The sequence below is a fragment of the Chelonia mydas genome, chromosome 7 (assembly GCF_015237465.2).
Source record: "Chelonia mydas isolate rCheMyd1 chromosome 7, rCheMyd1.pri.v2, whole genome shotgun sequence".
Classification (NCBI taxonomy): domain Eukaryota; kingdom Metazoa; phylum Chordata; order Testudines; family Cheloniidae; genus Chelonia; species Chelonia mydas.
The window spans coordinates 116,235,979-116,258,121 of record NC_057853.1 but is presented as its reverse complement, the minus strand read 5'-3'; positions in this window follow the sequence as shown (position 1 = coordinate 116,258,121).

The window sequence follows — 22,143 nt, the reverse complement described above, 5'->3', positions numbered from 1 at the left end:
CACTGTCTGTAGGTACCTAAAGTCACTTTTGAAAACACAACTTAGGTTCCTAAGTCACTTACGCACATATGGTTTTTTTAAAATTCTTCTTATGCTGCGGTCCCACCCAGTAAAATAGTTTATTATCCCCATTTTATTTATGGGGAACTGAGGCACAGTTAGATTAAGTGACATGCCCAAGGTCACACAGGAAGTCCAGTATAATAATAATACCTCTCTCATATATAGCAATTTTTCATCCTTAGGTCTCAAAACCCTTTACAAAGGTGGTCAGGATCATCATTCCTACTGATGGGGAAACAGGCACACAGTGGCAAAGTGACTTGCCCCTGATCACCCAGCAGGCAAGTGGAAGATCTTGGAACTGAACCCAAATCTCCCAGTCCAGTATTTTACCCACGAGACCATCCATACTTCCAGTGAATTTTATTGATCATGTCTACAGTGTGTCAGCATTCGCTACTATTCTAAAGTGTCCTCCCACCATGCACTGGGATCAGTGTAAAACGTGGGACTGTTCTTCACAGAGAAGCCTTTGGTTCTTCTAAAATCATGCTTGCGGACCTGGAGGAAAAGTGACCAGCCACCATTCTGTAATATGCTGGGAAGTTCCTCTCTAAGGATACGAGCTGTCAATAGAGCCATCAAATCCACTTGCTTTCTTCACTCCTATTTATTACTGGCTAGAACTAGGCAGTTGATCAGAAGCTTCAGTGTGGCCTGCATGGAGTGGCATCAGACATAACTCACTCATTGTAGACCTAGGATGTCTATTCATGCACAGTGATGGAAAGGAAGTGCATAGTGAAGCCATGAAAAAAGAGGGGTTGGAGGTGGGCCAGCGGTCTGCAATGGCATGATTGCAGATTTTCTCTCTCCTCCAGATGACCGGGAGCTGTAAGGGTGCAGGCAGCCTGCACCTGAAGCTTGGGGAAGAAATGTGTCTCATGCACCAGTAGTGATCCATCCAGGCAGTTATGGTGTGACACTTAGAGTATGTCTACACAACAATTAAACACCTGTGGCTGGCCCGGTTCAGCTCACTTGGGCTCATGGGGTTCAGACTGTGGGGCTGTAAAATTGATGAGTACCTATTCAGGCTCAGCCTGGTGCATAGGAGCCAAGATAACGTGATGGGGGAGGGTCCCAGAGCCCTAACTCCAGCCCAAGCTTGAACATCTACTCTGCAATATTTAGCCCATCAGCCGGAGCCCCAAGAACCCAAGTCAGCTGACCTGGGCTAGCCGTGCTTATATCTTTTATTCCAGTGTAGATGTACCTCACTGATTCTAAAAGGATATTTACTGGAGATGTGATTTTTTTTAAGGGACAGAAGAAAGCATAAAGTGAATGAAGACTGCGAGGTTCTTACAAGACACAGAGGACAAACTGAAAAAGGGTAGTGGAAGTTGCTCATCAGCAGATTTACAAGGTCAGACGTTTGAACAGTTCTTCTGAACTGCTTTGCTTTGGGGACGTTACAAGATCAGAGTCCTTTTCAAGACAATCCCAGCTTTCAGTCATTGCAGAAATACAGTGATAGTCGATTTCTCCAGGTCTTTCTATTTTTGATCCAGATACAGAAAACAAGGAAGCACCATAAAAGATTTGGGTTTTCATCAACTGTGAGCCACAAAGGTTGGAGTCTGACTGTTTTCGTCATCTAACCCCTCCCAGCAAAGCCAAGCTCCCTACTCGATACATACATAACATGCCCAAGGTTTGAAATGATCTCCATGCAATTATGTGCTAGAAGTGCCCTAATCCGGAGATCCACCGTGGAAACAAAGATTCTCTCATCTCAATCACAATATGGTTGGTGTGCCTGTGTATAGGGCTTCTCTGTCTGCCTAGGTAGCTGCTTGTTGCTGCAAAAGTCTAATATTCTTTTCATCCACTTGCATTATTGCAGCCACGTTAAGGGGCTAATACCCTTTTAATACTTAAGTCTGTACAAAATGTGCTGGTGCATAATTCAGTGAGAAGTCTGTGCAAGCTTAAATATTCAAGCAGCCATTTTTCTGTTCAAAAAAATAATCAGCTGGTGGTATTCGTACAGCGTTGCTGGTACTGTAGATTCAGGATCATTTGGAATGCTATCTACAAACTCGTGACGGGCAGTAGGGAATTCAGAGACCAGAGCATTAAGCTGGCTGGCTGTGACCCTTGTCTCCTGCATAAATCCAGATGGTAGCTATCCAGAAATGAAAAATAAACAGTATGGACAGAATGGGTCCTGGACAGTGCTATTTGTGTCAGGGATATGACGAAAGCATCTACGCGTGTTTAAGGGTGAGGGGGAAGGTAGGTCAGGAAGGCTCAGAAGGGAAGAGAGATGCATAATGCATTGGTCGAATTTGGATGTATAATTGAACTGCGAACTGAACTGAACTTTCTCCTTTCTTTCTGTAGTAATTTCAGGACTCTGGAGAATGTCAGCCTTACTGAGTGAATCCAGCTCCTCTTTATCCACATAACAGGTACTGCACTAAGAGATTGTTTCCGAGCCACTCCCTGCCAACAGTGCTCCATCCCGACCATCGATAGAGACAGAAGCTCTCTTCCGTGCCCATCAATTCCTGAGCCTCTAGGCTGACATTTCTAACACGGGTGTCAGATTGAAGTGGTGGTGGCTGTTTGTGATATAGGCACTTGTACCCTGATAAGTACACTGAGACCATAGATTCATTTCATGAGCGCCTCCAACTAGCCACCAGTCACTACAACCTGGGCTGGATTTGAAACAGAAAACAAGAAGCGGAAAGCTTCCTATCTCCTTCTCAGTTCCCAGAACCAACCTGTCCCTGACACTGGTGCCAACTGGGGGTGAGGGAGAATGGGTGGATTTTGCACTTGCTGAAAGTTCCATGGTTCTTACAGAACCACGGGGTAGCCATAGACTGACCACTTTTAAACCGTGGTCCTGTACTAAATCAGTACAGTTTCTGCCAGAGCCGTCTGGTGTGGCGCTCTGGCTGCATGGTCTCCATACCACCAAAATTTGACCAGCCTACGCCTCCATCCAGACAGAGAGAGGGCCAGGCCAAATTGCAGTGAGTGGTGTTGCACTCAAATTTGGCTCAGCTGCCCCTCTGCCCAGATGGAAGGGCAACTGGGCCATGTGGTGTTGCGACCTGACACATTGGGAATCAGCTTCTCTATAGTGGAGCTCCAGGGAATCCACTGAGAACTCGACTCCTGACTGCATCAGCTCATGCACTGTGTGGATAAAAGAGAAGGGACACTCCCCAGCTGAGGGAGAGAACATAAGAACGGCCATACTGGGTCAGAACAAAGGTCTATCTAGCCTAGTGTCATGTCTTCTGTCAGTGGCCAATGCCAGGTGCCCCAGAAGGAATGAACAGAACAAGTAATCATCAAGTGACCCATTCCCTGTCGCCCATTCCCAGCTTCTGGCAAACAGAGGCTAGGGACACCATCCATCTCCATCCTGGCTAATAACCACTGATGGACCTATCCTCCATGAATTTATCTAGTTCTTTTTTGAACCCTGTTATAGTCTTGGCTTTCACAACATCCTCTGGCAAGGAGTTCCACAGGTTGACTGTGAGTTGTGTGAAGAAATACTTCATTTTGTTTGCTTTAAACCTGCTGCCTATTAATTTCATTTGGTGACCCCTAGTTCTTGTGTTATGAGAAGGGAGGAGGAGGTTAGGGATGAGCGCAAATCGGCATGGCAACCCTGATGGGAGGGCCAGGAATGGAATTTGCCTCCCCCCGCAATATTTGATTTGGTGCCATGGCCTTCTGAGCTGGATTTTCTTCTGTGTTGATAAGATAATTTTAAGAATTGTTTTAGAAACAAATAATTTTCAACAAATCTGTATTTTGCCCCCGGATCACAGCAGGCACTGCTGCCTTTCAGCAACCAGCTCTGAGAAGTATTGTGGGAGCAGCTGGTTGGCTTGGCTTCAGTAAAGTCTAAACACACACACACACACTCCTTTCTATCTCATACACGAGAAATTAATAAATACGACAAACAAATGAAGCTACTGGCTTGGAGAACAGAGTTCCTATTTCTATTTTTAAATATTGGAGAGGCGCTTAGATGATGGGGATCATAGGTAGATAAGGACAAATAAATACATCTGCTCTATCCTGTGGAAGTGCTGCCATTTTCAAGTGCCATTCCTGCAAAAGACCTTTCAACCCAATTGTAAACTGTGTTCTGCAGGGGGACTGGATGGTTTAGAAGGTTATTTAATAGGATGTCTGGTTTATGACACCAGGATACTAGTTCTAATCTAATCCAGATTGGTATTAAGCCAAAATTGCCTCATTACCTGATGACCTAAAGATCTGTGAAATAAACTGGAGGTCACAGTTCAAGACCTAGCTGACAGGTGTCAACCGCACAAAGCCACCATCACAGTTGTCACTCTATTAGCAGGCTCAGCAGAGTCATCAAGGTCTGAATGGGCATGGAGAATGAACTACCCTTTCAATGTAACGAATAGCATAAGGGAAGTCTGCACTCCTGTTTACTTGTGCTGCAGCTGGCTCCTTTGGTCAGTAAAAGACTTCGGTTCTGGGACTTTTTACAAGCAACAGATTTCATGTTTGTATGATAAAGACTATGGGCTTGATCATTGAAGCCAATGGGAATCTTTCCACTGGCTTTGGTGGGCTTTGGAGGAGCCCTAAGCGATTCACACATCAAAAATCAGGAGGAGGAGGAAACTTGGGGCGATGCAAAATTAATTCCTTTAGCATGGGTTCAACTTCATGTAGCCTGCACTTCATGGTTTTGCATTGCTGATCTTAATAATTCACAGTGATAAATGGTAAGAACACCAAAATTTGAGTGGGACAGAGGTAAATTCAAGTCATAAATGATTGATGTAATGACCTTTATAATTTGATACATTTGAGAGGTATGCACTTAATCAGATACAGTTAGAATCTGAAGCATTTGAAGGGTATGCAGTGTAATTGCATTTTTAACCCAATAACACATCCAAGTCATAAATGGTGAATGCAGTCATTTTACACACTCACACACACACACACGTGTGTGTGTGTGTGTATATATATATATATAGTGACAAAGTTCCTCCTCTACCTTGGTGGGTCTTGCACTTATTGGCAGATTTGCTCGACTTGGAGCTTCACGGCAGCCCTCAGCTTGGCCATTTTCATGAACCCACAGTCCAGGTCAACTCCTCCTGTGCCTGACCAGGAGTTGGGAGGTTTGGGGGGAACCCGGGCCCACCCTCTACTCCGGGTTCCAGCCCAGGGCCCTGTGAAATGCAGCTGTCTAGAGTGCCTCCTGGAACAGCTGTGCAACAGCTACAACTCCCTGGGCTACTTTCCCATGACCTCCTTCCAACACCTTCTTTATCCTCACCATAGGACCTTCCTCCTGGTGTCTGATAATGCTTGTACTCCTCAGTCCTCCAACAGTCCATGTTCTCACTCTCAGCTCCTAGTGCCTCTTGCTCCCAGCTCCTTACACGCGCACCACAAACTGAAGTGAGCTCCTTTTTAAACCCAGGTGCCCTGATTAGCCTGCCTCAATTGATTCTAGCAGCTTCTTGATTGGCTGCAGGTGTTCTAATCAGCCTGTCTGTCTTAATTGTTTCCAGAAGGTTCCTGATTGTTCTGGAACCTTCCCTGTTACCTTACCCAGGGTAAAGGGACCTACTTAACCCGGGGCTAATATATCTGCCTTCAATTACTCTCCTGTAGCCATCTGGCCTGACCTTGTCACACACATATATATATATATATATATATATATAAAAATGTTTCTCTGGCCAATCAGGGAAGTGATTATCTATTGTTTTCTTTGACTGTAAGTGCCAGATGTCAGGGGAACATGTCCTCTGGATTCTATGCAATGCTGAGCGCACTGCTGATCCTTTATAAATATCAGTAACTGCCTTTCTTAACTATCAGTGTGTGTATTTTCTTATAAACTCATAGGAATTAGGGATGGAAAAGTTTTAAGATTATTTACTTCCCCTCAGTTCCACCTATGCTAAATCATTCCTGGCATTCACTAGAGCTTGGTCCAACAGAATAGCTTATCCCTTGGGAAGATAAGACCCATAGCGACACACGGTATAAGCAAGGAAAATTTCCATAGAAGACCCTGCTGCAAAATTCAGTGGTGACATAAACAACAGTGTGAGGTGCTAGGGTTGTATAACTTGGGCTCCTACGGCACTACCAAGAAACAAAACTAAATAAGAAACCCTATGAAAACCCGTACTTACCATTGACTTGTCCATGAGATCTCAGCCTGGATTTCTTAGACCGAGGGTGTATCTTTCACCTTATTTATCTATTTTGCCTGCGGCAAGAAACCTGCTTGATAAAAATGCTTTATAGTTTCTGCAACAGGACACAATGCATAATAAGGATTTAATGCACGTGGCATGCATTGATTTGTTACCTTGCTGCATATGCAGAATGCTGACGGGAAGTCTGTGCCGTTGTATTTAGGCAGGAATAAAAGGGGGCAGCCTCTGTTTCTTACTTAGTCTAACTGTTGAGAGGTACCTAGGTTAGATCCATTAAACGGTAAATTATGAAAGGTACAATGAGAATGAGGTAAGGCATTATGCTAGCGCTGCAAAAACTTTATTGGAAGTGAGTTATCAAGATGTCTTCTCTACATACTTTATTAGATATGTATCAATGACAAATGTGTACTGCTGATAGACTTATAAATGAATCCAACTTGCACGTTCATTCTTATCTCTATGGAGATTAGCATATCTCATCAATATTTGTGTCCATGTAAATGTATGGGCTCATTAATAACTGCCAGGAGAAGAACTAAATCATGCTGTGTTTTGTTTTGTTTTTCCTTAGAGAGAGAATATTCCTGGAATTAATTAGTCAAGTTCCTATCAAGCTTCGGTCAAGTTCTTCCCATTCTGATGTGCGTGCGTAACAAGTCTGTGGTTGAAAGGATGGCTGGCAGAGTTGCTGATTGGTTTCCAAGGAGGGAGGGGAGCAGTTGGGGATTGTCTGATTTGCACATCCTCCTCTTGTCATGGATACTTTTTTAGCAAGCTTTCTGTCAAGCTGCCAATTCTCTCACTGTCCTCTCGTTTCATGTAAATAAACTGCAGCTCAATTTAAAAATGAGGCAGGAAATGGGATTCCAATCACAGTGGGTTTTTGTTCCAGGCTTGTAAAGAGTGTGTGGTTTGGAAGGGGACTATTAAGACTACACAACATCCCTCATTTTGGCTTTAGAGCCTGTCATAAATATAAAGGGAAGGGTAAACACCTCTAAAATCCCTCCTGGCTGGAGGAAAAATCCTTTCACCTGTAAAGGGTTAAAAAGCTAGGATAACCTCGCTGGCATCTGACCAAAATGACCAATGAGGAGACAAGATACTTTAAAAAGCTGGAGGGAGGGAGAGACAAAGAGTCTGTCTGTGTGATGCTTTTGCCAGGGACAGAACAGGAATGGAGTCTTAGAATTTAGTAAGTAATCTAGCTAGATATGCGTTAGATTATGATTTCTTTAAATGGCTGAGAAATTAAGCTGTGCTGAATAGAATGGTGTCAAGGTTCCTCCCCCACTCTGAACTCTAGGGTACAGATGTGGGGACCCGCATGAAAACCTCCTAAGCTTACTTTTACCAGCTTAGATTAAAACTTACCCAAGGTACAAATTAATTTTATCTTTTGTCCTTGGAATAACCACTGCCACCACCAAACTCTAACTGGGTTTACTGGGAAATGTAGTTTGGACATGTCTTTCCCCCCAAAATCCTCCCAACCCTTGCACCCCACTTCCTGGGAAAGGTTTGGTAAAAATCCTCACCAATTTGCATAGGTGACCACAGACCCAAACCCTTGGATCTGAGAACAATGAAAAAGCATTCAGTTTTCTTACAAGAAGACTTTTAATAGAAATAGAAGTAAATAGGAGTAAAGGAATCACCCCTGTAAAATCAGGATGGTAGGTACCTTACAGGGTAATTAGATTCAAAACATAGAGAATCCCTCTAGGCAAAACCTTAAGTTACAAAAAAGACACACAGACAGAAATAGTCATTCTATTCAGCACAATTCTTTTCTCAGCCATTTAAAGAAATCATAATCTAACACATACCTAGCTAGATTACTTACTAAAAGTTCTAAGACTCCATTCCTGTTCTATCCCCGGCAAAGCAGCATACCGACAGTGAGACACAGACCTTTTGTTTCTCTCCCTCCTCCCAGCTTTTGAAAGTATTTTGTCTCCTCATTGGTCATTTTGGTCAGGTGCCAGCGAGGTTACCTTTAGCTTCTTAACCCTTTACAGGTGAGAGGATTTTTCCTCTGGCCAGGAGGGATTTTAAAGGGGTTTACCCTTCCCTTTATATTTATGACAAATGGATATTCCTGTCTGTGTGTCTTTTTGTAACTTAAGGTTTTGCCTAGAGGGATTCTCTATGTTTTGAATCTAATTACCCTGTAAGGTATTTACCATCCTGATTTTACAGAGGTGATTCTTTTTATTGTTGCTTCTTTTTTACTGTTTCTTCTATTAAAATTCTTCTTGTAAGACCTGAATGCTTTTTTCATTGTTCTTAAGATCCAAGGGTTTGGGTCTGTGGTCACCTATGCAAATTGGTGAGGATTTTTACCAAACCTTCCCCAGGAAGTGGGGTGCAAGGGTTGGGAGGATTTTGGGGGGGAAAGACATTTCCAAACAACGCTTTCCTAATAAAATAAACCCGGATAAACGTTTGGTGGTGGCAGTGGAAGTCCAAGGGCAAAAGGTAAAATAGTTTGTACCTTGGGGACGTTTTAACTTAAGCTGGTAAAAGTAAGCTTAGGAGGTTTTCATGCAGGTCCCCACATCTGTACCCTAGAGTTTAGAGTGAGGAAGGAACCTTGACAGAGCCAAGGAAGTGTGTGTCTACACTGGGCTACTCCTGATTCAGTATCATCAACTGCTTGATGTGTGTTCTCCCATCTAACACCTGAACTGAGATTTAACACCTGTCCCCTGCAGGCCCCCTCTCTTCTCCTCATGTTCCCCATGGGAATGGAGGAAACTCAGAGGGTTTGTGCTTTGGTTAAGCAGCTCCAGGTCCTGTTGGTTAGGGGAAGCTGAACAGAAGCATTCTGAGGACCTGCAGTTGCAAGTTTTGCTCCCGTTCAGATTTGCCTAGAAGTGATAGGAGTCTTTGTGGAATGATCCATAGGTCAACTCCTCCCAGTGGCTCATTTTTATTGTGGGAGGAGTTTGTAGAGCTTCTTTTGGGAAAGATCATTGGGATTTCTGTGGCCTCCCTTTCAAATTTACTCCTATTCAGCCTTGGTTTGAATCCGAGCTGTGTTCATGAACCAGGAGCGACTGGTGCTGATTTGATGTCAGAGCTGGATATGAATTATCTTTGTTCCTCCGGGACATCTTCAGACCTTCCAGGCTATTACTGGCATTTCAGGTTTGGGCTGTATTTGCTGGGAAATGCTACATGAGGCAGGTCAAGAGACGTTTTGTAATATGCCCAGTAGTTGCAATGGAAGTGAATCTGGGGCTATATTTGGTCACAGTTAACTACAGTAATATTATGGCTGACCTCCGTAATGCTCTTTCTCAGTACATAATATCACTGGTCAATTTGTATGCTCCTGGATGTGGTCTGTCTGTGCTAATAACACTGCATGCTGGTATCACAGGAGCAAGAATGATCATGGATGGTCTCTCCCTGTGGTTTTTGCTGGAGGGAAATGATTAACAGCACAAAGGATGGGTCCAGGGAAATTTAATGAGGCTTTATAGAAGGAAGCCACAGCTACAGCTGCACAAAGCAGATGGGGAATGGGAGACCTTGAATGAGAATTCAGTTGTCTGCAACTGCTTTTAGGAGCACATCAATGGGAGAACAATATTTTGGTGGAGCCACGTGTATTTTACAAGAGGTTTTACCCATTTGTGGCTCACACAAATACTGTATCAGTAGCAAAACACCATCCTGTTTCACAGCTGCAGAGTCCAGAGCAGATGCATCCAAGTCATGGAAGGGAGTGACACAAAGAAGCTTGCTGTGTTAGTTGCACAGAAACTTGAAGTAGCCCAAGGTCCCCGAGGATATGTTTGCAACCATCTCCTACGGGATACATTAAACCAGGCTGTCATTAATCACGGTTCTCATCACCTTGGCTCAAAGAGATAGTGCAGCCACTGAGCAGCATTGACTGATTTTACATGCACATGAGACAGGCAGAGTGTTAACTCCACATTGTAAGGCTCTTTCTTTTTTCAGAGTCGTAGGCCTGGTCTAAACCGGGGGGTGGGGAGAGGGGGGATCGATCTAAGTTACGCAACTTCAGTTACGTGAATAACCGTAGCTGAAGTCGACGTACTTACACCTACGCACCGTGGTGTCTTTACCGCGGTGAGTCGACCACTGCTGCTTCCCCGTCGGCTCTGCCTGCGCCTCTCATGGTGGTGGAGTACAGGAGTCGATGGGAGAGCACACGGGGGTCAATTTATCGCCTCTAGACTAGACGTGATAAATCAACCCCCGCTGAATCGATCCGGCAGGTAGTATAGACGTACCCATAAAGTGTAGGGCTAGAAGACATCACCTGATCATCTAGCCTGACCACTGTACACCACCCAGCACCCACACACCAAACCAACAACCAAAGTATTACAACCCTAAGCAAACTGAACTATTGAGTGCAGAGGCAGAGAAGGGGAGGGACCAAGGCGGACATATGCCTGTGGCTCTGGCAATGGCAAGGAGTTGATTTAGTAAGATATATTCACATGATCCTAGCAACTCCCCACACTGCAGAAGAAGGCAAAAAGACCCAGGGCCATTGCCAATCTGACCTGGGGAAAAATTCCTTCTAATTTTCTTGCTTATTTATAAACTATACAAACCTGATAGAGTTGTCTGGCAAGAGAAAGCGAGTGGAGGCCACATGGAAGCATAAAGGCCACACATTTGGAAAGATCTTTAAGGAACTGACGACAGGAGGAAGGTGGACAGCCCACCACCCATGCCTCCACGTTGTACTCACTGACCAAAGTGATGAGCAACAGAATGAAGCTAAGCAGCAGAAAAGGTAGTGTGATTAACAAGCAAACCTGTGTAGAGGGAAATCTTCCAGGAGTCTCCTGAAACAAGCAGTGGATGACATGTTTCTTTAAAGACACAAAACTGGACAAAGCACTGGAAAAATATATCCATGGAACAATACTGCAGTAGGTATAGGGATGGTCTGAAGGGTTCTATCTGTATTTAGTGGCCATGGTATCATTAGAGTGGCTAGAGATATTGGGGTCACGTTGTGCAAGGTACTGTAAGTACAGCTAAGAGACAATCCGTGCTCCAAAGATCTTACAGTGAAAAATACAAGACAGACAAAGTCTGGGACGAGAAGCATAGGCACGGAAAGGTAAAATGACTCACACAAGGTCACTTAGCTGGTCAGAGGCAGAGCTGAGAAAAAGTGCGCTTTGGTTTGTGTACCTATTGTCTTTTTATAATGAACAGAGAACCCTTCTCCTGCCCACATCTGCAATATTTGGATCTGGTGCCAAATGGCCACAGACTTCTGGGAATTTATGAACCCAGGGTTTTGGTTCAGGCTTATCTCTAAAAATAATAGCACAAAGGCTTTCAAAATTAAGCTTGGAAAACATCTGCAGAGAGCTCAGAAAAGACTGTATGGCCATGCACACAAAAAAAATGTTTTGGATATTAATATTTGTATGTTTTCCTTCCTTTGTAACTACATCAGAAACTTTCCCTGGTATCTCATTAGCACTTTTATCCCTATATCACAGCAGCTTGTGCTTTTTTGCTAGTCCGCTTAGACAGAAGGATCAGATAAGCCGCTTAGAATCTTCTTGTAAAAATGAATTCTAAATGAGAAAACTGTGTAAAATTGCCCTTTGGCAAAAAGCTAACAAAGAGCATTTAGGTGGTTTTCTAACATTTCTCTTTCAGGCACTGCTCCTGGTAGCTAATTTCAGGGTCGGAAACAACACATGTGGAGTCAAGCTGCAAAAGAATGAGGTGCAAAGAGAAGAGCAATTACATCAAATAAGCCAGGAGGGCATTTGACCGTGCAGCTCAAGGATACGATTTGTGATTTGAAGGAAGAAAGCCTGGATTTCAGACTAAAAAAGTGACCACACTAAGACGGGCAGCTGAGGCAGGCAGAACATGTACCACAGCACTGCTCCAGCAAAAGAGCAATTAACTCAGGTACGGAGTGTGTCACCAGGCATCACCTAATGAGATAATGGAAAGACTTCCAGCTTTGTCACAATTATATCACTGTGAGAGCAGTCATCCTTGTGTATTTCATAGAGCTGCATTTGAGGTCTCCTTTTGGGACACTGGTACAACAGATTTTCATAAGCCCATGGCTTCCCTCTGCTCCCTTCCTTCAGCAGTGAAATTCCGTCATTCGATCCAAATCCAGCTATAAATCTGATTTCTTGAGAGCATCGTATATTCATCCTGTTCATCAACCACTGGTGCTCTCTGATTTCCCATGAGTTGGATGAAAAGAGTCGCGGGCAGGCAATAAAAGTTTTGATTCATTAAATTCATGTGCATTTTCCATTGAGCCTGAACAGTTGTGTAATAGAGCAGCATGACTGTCCTTGACCCAACTTCCCCTCGGATATCAGTGGAGTGTTTGGCAGCCAACAGACGTCCCATTTCATTATACAGATGTTCTACCTACCAACAGACTAACCTGTCTACTTAGTGATGTCTGTACTGTGGTTATTTCCATGGAGTTGACAGAGTTACCTTAGAAGTTAAACAAAAAATGTACATGTTTGTTTGGTCTGCCTTAAACAATGCCTGAGATTAGAAATGTTTCAGAGTAGCAGCCGTGTTAGTTCGCAAAAAGAAAAGGAGTACTTGTGGCACCTTAGAGACTAACCAATTTATTTGAGCATAAGCTTTTGTGAGCTACAGTTCACTTCATCGGATGCAACTGTAGCTCACGAAAGCTTATGCTCAAAGAAATTGATTAGTCTCTAAGGTGCCACAAGTTCTCCTGTTCTTTTTGAGATTAGAAATGCAATGTTTGGTGTAGCCGTGTTGGTCCCAGGATAGTAGCGAGACAAGGTGGGTGAGATAATATATTTTATTGGAACAACTCCCATAGGTGCTGGAACTAGGGGTGCTGGAGGTGCTGCCGCACCCCCGGTTTGAAGTGGTTTCCATTATATACAGGATTTACCGCTTGCTTCAAGGGCTCTCAGCACCCCCACTATACAAATTGTAATATTCCTTTATGTATCTATACAGTTATGTCTCCTTTTCTCCAAACTGAGGATCTCCAGTCCTCTTAATCTCTCTTGCAGATTCCACTTTCCAAACATTTTATCATTTCTGCTTCTCTTCTCTGTACTCTCACCCATTTGTCTAGATCTTCTATGAAAGTACAGTGCCCAGAACTAAACACAATCCTCCAGCCTGAGTAATGTAGCAATGACAGTGACTTCAGGTGTGGGCAATCTGCATTCCAAAACACAAGATGATTGGGATTAGAATTCTTCCAGCTTGTTACAAATGTAAACGTTCTTCTGTTTATCTGAAATTTTCCCCCGATTTGTGGAATATTTTTTCACTGGGAAATGGGACACTTTCTGAGTTATTTTCCAGCAGAAAAAGAAGATAGGTAAAGTAGCATTTTACAGACTTTTCAACTTCCCACTTCAGAGAATAAATAAAATAAGGCCACTTACAAGCTTATAGCACCACAACTGTACCGATAAAGGTGTGCGTCTACAACAGCGCTTGTGTAGCCATGTTATGCCAGTGGAAGAGAGCTCTCCTGTAGACAAAATAAAACAAGCTCAAGGAGTGACAGTAGCTATATCTGTGAGAGAGCCTCTCCTGACAACAAAGCATTGTGCAGTATTTCCCACTGCATGCATCGGATGAAGTGAGCTGTAGCTCACGAAAGCTTATGCTCAAATAAATTTGTTAGTCTCTAAGGTGCTACAAGTCCTCCTTTTCTTTTTCCTCTTAAGACACTAATTTTATCAAAATCATGTTCCATTCCTATAGCATAATGCAAAGCTGCAGGAGTTTAATATCAGAATATGACAGCTTTAGCATAATCACCCACCAACAAATGTCCCCCCAAACAAGCTCAATCCTAAAGACATGAATGCTGAATTCCTCCCTGGTGTAAATGCAAAGTATTCAGACTCCACATGATTAACACAAAAAATGACTTCTTTTCCTCTGTGACATTAGTTAAATTGTTGCAAAAAAATGCTAAATGGTGAATGTTTACATTTTTAAAAAAAATTTTGTGCATTAGAACACAGGTCCAAACTGTGGATAAATTAATACTGCTCCTTCATAGCAGGATTATGGCGACATGAAAAATACACTGATTTACCACTATGTTGTTCCAGTTTTACACCACAGTAATGTCACTGAAATCAATGGAACCAGAGCAAAGTAAATCTGGGGTAGCACAGATGTGAATTACCCCATGTTTCCTAAAGTTTCCAGAATCCCACTATTAAAAACTGCAGTTCTAGGATGTATCAGAGGGTCTAAACTACTGCAACCATGGTGTTGTCTTGAGCTGCATTAGAAAGGAACATTTAGGACAGAATTTGTTGGGGAAGTGTAGCAGTGATCAAAGTGCCTGTACAAATCAAAGTGTTTGGATCATACGTGTGTCTCTATCAGTGAAGTTACAGCCAGAAGACACAAAACAGCCATTAACAAGTATTTTGGAACATTTTTTTCCCCCATGTATTGAATTTCCCACCCACTCCCAGTCTTCTGTGCCATTTTGATTTCTCCTCTTTGTGCTTTTGTCTTTTGATCGCTAAACGCGACTCACCCGCCCCAAGGGACTGTTTAAATTACTTTGGAGAAGGAAAATTACGGTAAGAGGAGGGGAAATTATTAGAACTATACATCAAGAATTGTAGGATCATAGAAAGGCCCCTTGAATATGCAAGTAAAACTTTTCAGCACACTTTTAATGCTGATTCAGTATCCAAGGGGAAACAAAGTCATTTCCTAAAGTTTGTGTGTTTGTGTACTGATTTCATGTCTTCATAGTCCCACCCCTCACTTTCTCTCCAAAGGAGCCATCTGATTGTTGGATTTCCTTGTCTGCAAAGGACTATCCTGTTAAATTTTAAGCTGCCCAAATGAGCTCTGTTGGATTGTTTTAAATGTCCAATATTGCTGCTCACATTTTGCATCAGCACCTTGTCAAAGAGGCTTTCTGAACCTGGTTGGAATGGGCAACGCTGCTGCTGGTTGTTTCTGGAGCCACCGGAAAGCTGAACTGAAAGTGTGTGTCCATCCCGGGCAGGGTGATAATCCCCAGGTGGCTGCATAATGAACAGTTTGCACTGCTGCCTGGGAATGGGTTGATAATCTCAACCTTGCATTCAGCTACGGTGATCATGGCTACTGTAGTTCACAAACATCAGACTAAGGTAACAGGGGGAATGAAGCATATAAGATGAATAGCACTTGCCAAGACACACAGATTCTCAGGTCCCTGTTGGACAGTGAATTCAACAATCGCACGAAGAACGATCTGCAAAGCTATAAATCAGTGGAAGTTACATTCTGCTAAGGAAAGTGAGAGATTTGCCTTCCAGCTATAAGGAAATAATAGAAGCTGTCTGTACAATTTGTTCTATGTTTTATAACAGACATTTGATGGTATAAATAATATATTTACAGTATAGTGAAACTGGCCAGAATTCATGGCGATTGCAATAGGTGGCAGCAGGACATTAAGCATTGCTTAGCACGGTACTTGAGGGTGTAACTGGGAGTAGGTGTGGGGGGGGTGAAATTAAGGGCCCTTATCCTCAGCTGGAGTGAATCACCATAGCATCAAAGGCACTGGAGCTACACAGATTTAAACCCGATGGGAATCTGGCCAAAGAAATGGAAAATGCAGACAGATTTTTCAGGGTAAAATGGACCCTAAGATCTAGTTGACTGTAGATTAATCTCCCGAGAGAATTGGTGGCAACCACATCAGGTGAGATATTTTAAATTTACCTGGGCAAAGCAGTGGAACGTTCACTGGGCCAGATCCTCAGCTGGTGTAAATTAGCATCACTCCATTCAAGTCAACGGAGCTACATTGATTCACACCAGCCGAGGATCTCTCCCGATATCTGTAAGAGGCAATCCTGCATTAGCAGAGCCATGTCCTAGATAATCATTATACAGCCACTTCTGCCAGCCAGGTCTTTTCCGTTCCTTAACCCTATGGTGCTTCAATAGCTCAATATGTAACCCTCGAGCATTAGTCTAACACAGTGGTACCTAGGGCTGAGAAGGCGTTTTGTTATATGCCGGAGCTCGGCAAAAGCAAATCAAACTGTGTCTCCAGTTTCATAGATTCATAGATATTAAGGTCAGAAGGGACCATTATGATCATCTAGTCTGATCTCCTGCACTACGCAGGCCACCGAATCTCATCCACCCATTCCTGCGAAAAACCTCTCACCTATGTCTGAGCTACTGAAGTCCTCAAATCCTGGTTTAAAGACTTCAAGGAGCAGAGAATCCTCCAGCAAACTGGAAAACCAAGTTCCTTCAATTTTCACTGAGGTTTCCAACCTTGGAAGTCCCTGATTCAGCCAGGTACTTACGCAAATGCATAACTTTAAGCATGCAGGTAGTCCCACAGAAATCAATGGGACTACTCCTGGGTCAAAGTTAACTAGTAGAGCTGGGCAGAAAAAAAAAAAAACGTCAACTGGACCATTTTCCATAAGACAATGCAGTTGGATCAAAATCGAACTTCTTCATCAAATCATGTTGCTTTCACCATGTCATAAATATAGAGGGAGGGGTAGCATAAAATTCCTCCTTGGCAGCTGTACTGAATCACCTTACCTGTAAGGGATTAAGTAGTCAAATAACCTAGTTGGCACTTGACCAGAAGGACCAATGAGGAAAGAAGATACTTTCAAATCTGTGGGGGGGAAGGTTTTGTTTGGGCTCTCTCTTTATTGTTCTGTCTCCGGATGGAGGGAGAGTCCAAGCAGGTACAACACCTCCTGAAAATATACCTGGAATAAAGATCTAACACCACAGAAATTGTAAGTAGGCAAGGAAATGCGTTAGGTTATCTTTTGTTTTAGCTTGTGAATTTTCCTATGCTAAAGGCAGTTTTATTCCTACTTTTGTAACTATGAAGCTGAGCCAGAGGAGAATCATCTGTGTTTTAAATCTTTTTATTTACGCTGTAAAGTTACCTTCCATCCTGATTTTGCAGGTGTGATTCTTTTACTTTTTCTTTATAAATAACCTTCTTCTTTTAAGAACCTGATTGATTTTCAGTGTCCTGAAGACAAAGGGTCTGGTCTGTGCTCACATTGCTAACCAATTGGTTGGTACATTATTCTCAAGCCTCCCCAGGAAAGGGGGTGAAGGGGCTTAGGGGGGATACTTTGGGAAGATAGGGATTCCAAGTGACCCTTCCCTGAATTTTTGTGTAAATCACTTGGTGGTGGCAGGAATACCGTCCAAGGACAAGGAAAGGAATTTGTGCCTTGGGGAAGTTTTTAACCTAAGCTGGTAGAAATAAGCTTAGGGGGTCTTTTATGAGAGTCCCCACATCTGTACCCCAGAGTTCAGAGTGTGTGTGTGGGGGGGGAACCCTGAAACACCAAAATTTTATTTTGGAAAAATAAACAGTTCCAACAATATTATAATGTCTCATTTCACATTTTCAGATCAAAATATTTTTTTTTTTTTTGAAGTAACTTTTCAGACTTTTTGTTTGGAAGTCTTTTTCTTTTGGATTGCACTCGGGGTGAAAGTAAGCTGGTACGGGCTGGTACGGCGTACCGGTAAAAAAAAAGGGAGGCAGCATCCTGGAAGAAAGCAGCTGAAGCATTCAGTACCGGCTTATTTTCACCTCTTTTAGCTGCATTACAGTTTAAACTCAGCTAATGGTCCATCCCTGGAGAATGTGCCCGGCCGCTGGAATAGGTGGCCGCTTGCTTGCACAAGGACAGTATGTATGTGTATGTGTCACAATGCAGCTGCCACCGACCAGCAGCGACCCCAGCAACCGGCCCTCACTGGCTGCTGCCTGCAGGGAGCCAGCAGCTGCCGCTGCGCCCGGGGTTGGGCTGGGTCTGCCAAGGAGTAAGTAACCAAGGCAAAAACCACAGCCAGCCAGCCGGGGGTAGGGGACAAGGGACTGCACTGCGCCATGCCTGCCAGTGGCCTGCCTAGACCCTCCCTATTTCCTAGCAAGTTAACAGATCTCAAGGATTGTTTAATCTCCCAGGTGCATAAAAGGGTGTAGAGGGCACACCAATGGGTGGCTAGTAGAAGGATGAAGCCAGAAGTGAATGAAGGGCATCTAGAATAGCCTTCATGAAATATACAAGATGCTTAGAGAAAATTTTGCCAATTTCAGCCTCCCCAGGACACTAAAACAAAACAGAAAGAGATCTGAGATTGCGCCCACCTGTTCTAATGACATTTCAGGTGTTTAATTCAATATATAAATAGGGTGGAATGGAAACTAATTTTTCTTTCAAAGGCAGAACAATAATTTCCCTAAGTATCCAGTTTTCCCCTCCGATCTCTTTGTGGTTTTGTCTATCAGGCTAATTGCTTTCTTTGTGATTGTTTCAATGCTTTAGCAAAATTCGTTTGCCAAAAATAAGCCCCGATCATCATGACAAATTTTCCCACCACGTTCTCCATTTTTTTTAAAAATAGTAATGTTTCAATGAGGATCTGCAAGCAGTTTGGGCATTACAACCATCCTCTGATGGGGAGGGATAGACTTAAACTCGGAAATGGTCCCCGATTCCGCTTGTATTTGTGTTTTGGATCCAGGGCAGAAAAAACCTGCTCCCCAGTCACACCAACAACTGTGAAATAAACAAGGATGCCAGAAATGGCCCCTAATCCTGTGGGTTGAACCGTGGATGGAACATTAGCTGAGTTTAAGTTGTTATGCAGGTGCCCTGGGCTTCTCCGTCAGCCAGTCCACCTCCTCCCCGCCGCAAGCTGGAGAGGAGCCGTGGCCACTGCTGAGTGCGAGGCAGGGGTGAAGCACGGAAAACGAGGAGGTGAGTAATGTGACAGAGTGAGTTTTCACTTTTCAGGCTTTTATTCCAATATTACAGTTTCATTAGAGACAATATTAGTAGTAGTAGCTTTAATTTCTATATCAAAGTCATGCGAAAGGATCCATGAATTTAAGCGTATAGGAGAGGTGGGTTATTTGCGATATGACCGTACCGGTAAAAAATGTAAGTTACTTTCACCCCTGATTGCATTCCATTTTATAATAACATAAAATTTAACAAGTCAAAATCCAACTGGCATGTTTCCAAGGATCCATAACAATTTTTCCCCCCAGAACTTTCTTTCTTGGATAATTTTGAAATGTTTTGATTACTTTCTGAATTGGAATGAAAACCAAACATTAAAATCCTGAAATCCTGCAAAACTTTTTTTTTTTGTCTTCCACACAGCTCTGTTAACTATGTACCTTCCTAATTCTGACCTGTGTTTGATTTCTGGTTTTTCATTGAGACTGAAATTCCCTGGTTCTGACATGAAACAGCATAGTTTCAGATAGAATTGTGCTTGAATATAAACTTCACCAAACAGTAGATTGGTCAAACTCCAAACCCAGATCCTAATCATGCAAGTAGCCCATGTTTATATTATGAGCTGAACCAAAATCCAAGATCCAAACCACTTCCAACACTGGCATGTTTAAAATCTGAATCCAGCTTTCGCACCCATCTCTTTACATTCAACTAAATTTTGCTTTGAGTTTGTTTGAAATCAGAATTCACAGGGAACTCAAAGGAGGCTGTACTGATCAAAATATATCTATGTATCCCTTTGATGCTTGACTATATGATATACCTATATTTCCAGGGGGCCCTTATCAGAGGTCAAGAAATGTATGTATTTAACATGTGAGATTGAGGATAATTTTCATTTTTATTAGTGCTTTTTGTGACAAGATCTGAAAGTGCTTTGCAAACTTTAATTAGGCCTCACAGCACACACTGGAGGTAGGTGTTGTATTTTATGCTCATTTGACTTCAGGTCACCCAACTGCATCCTCCAGGGAATCTCTAGCCCTGTGGAGTTCTATCTGCCCCTGATGCTTAATCTACTAACAGCTCGGAGAGGTGAGTGTGTTTCTTCCTATGCTGCTGTCTGTGGAGGTGTACAGCCACTTCCTAAGAACATGATGGCCTGGGGCAGCGGGCTTGTACTCATCAGACTTTCAGTCTAAAAAAACCTCTTAGGTTGATATCCAACCAGCCACACAAGCCAGCATGCAGGTAAGTGGTGGGGGTAAAATCAGATTTTACACACACACACACACACACACACACACATACACACACACGTAAGTGGTGGAGGTAAAATCAGATTTTACACACACACACACAAACACAAACCTGTTGTGTCTTTGGCCTCTGCACAACAGTAAGGATATGAGGTACCCACATGGACACAGCTGAGTTCCGAAATACCCGTGTATTGCAACTCTAAATGTATAAGGTCTAGCTACAAATATATCATGCTGCTCTGTTAGGTTTTGGTCCACTCTGATAGAAAACGGGGAGGCCAGCTAGAGGGGCCCCAAACTATTTAGAGGGATACTACCCAATTCCTGTGCACCACAAGACCATGCTCACAAAGGAGACAGACATGATATATTTGAGAGGGTCTCTAGAAGTGGATGAAGGGGGTGTCATGGGAAAGGCATGAAGTCAGTAAAGGTCTTGCAGAAGCCAGGCTGGCATCAACCTCCCCAAAAAAACTCTGCAGAGACCAACCTGCACAGCTCACTTGAAATGAAACCGGAACAGGACTGTTCTAGCTCCAGCCCTGATTCCCTGGCCCCTTTACAGGAAACATCCCTATCTGATAAAAAGTATCTGCAGGAGCTCCAGAAAGTTTCAAAAGCAGACTCAACAGGAGTGAAAGAAAAGGAGTTGGGCACACCTATGACACAAGGGCAAAGGTAATAAAAGAGAGCATTGCTAGGCGTGGCCTTAACTGAAATCCCAGCATTTCCCAAACAATGCTATTTGCGGTACGGGAATTATTTCCTTCTCTAAATATAGGGACACACCATGACACTTCAGAGACTACCACAGAGAACGAACCATTGGCAACTGTGGATTTTTAATGATGGCAACATCTCTATGTAGGGCGTGGTTGGCAACACCATCTACTAATGGCCCATCCAGGGATGGTACAAGAAACACCATAAATAGTGCCTGAAATCTGAGGGTTTATAGCACTGAGATATATTTATCGGGGGAGGTATAGCTCAGTGGTTTGAGCATTGGCCTGCTAAACCCAGCATTGTGAGTTCAATCCTTGAGGGGGCCATCTGGGGCAAAAATTGGGGATTGGTCCTGCTTGGAGCAGGGATTCAGACTAGATGATTTCCTGAGGTCCCTTCCAACCCTAGTATGCTATGACTTGCACATTTGTACCCTGTCTAATGTAACTCTGGATGTTCTTCATGTTGGTATACATTCATGACTCTGACTAAGCTCTTAGCCTCACTAATATCTGGCAGCCGTGAATTCCACAGCTGAATTTATAGGTTTGCTGCTCCTTTTCAAGCTCACTAGGCACACTCCACCTACATGCTGAACTGCCTCAAAGATTTTCTTTAGCAGCTGGCCTGTCTGAAGAGCCTGCCATTAAAGACAGCCAGCTGGAGCATGCTCAGTGAAGGCTTTGAGGCTCAGCAGAACAGTAGCAAATATCCTCTCCCCCCAATCTGTTTTTGTTTTTCCTCCTATGAGTGGGAGCCTGAAGGGGAAAGGCAATGCTCACGGTGGGGAACATACATTTTCAAAAATAAAATTATATAGTTGGCTCTCCTGTGTTGCAACACATGATAAAACCTGGAGGCTTAGAAAACTCTGGTTCCCCTGACCTAGATCCCTTGGCTGGGCTAGTCTGGGGAACTGTTGCACAATGATACACGCCATGGCTCTTGGTTAGCGTGTTCTCCCCACACTTGCCTGGGAAGGGTTAAGACATATTGAGAAAGGAGCTAATTAATCCAACAGGCCGCAGCTGAGAGGAATAAGGAGGCTAAGTAATCCCTGGACTGAGTGAGGGAACGCAGCTGAGGAGGAATGAGCTGGGT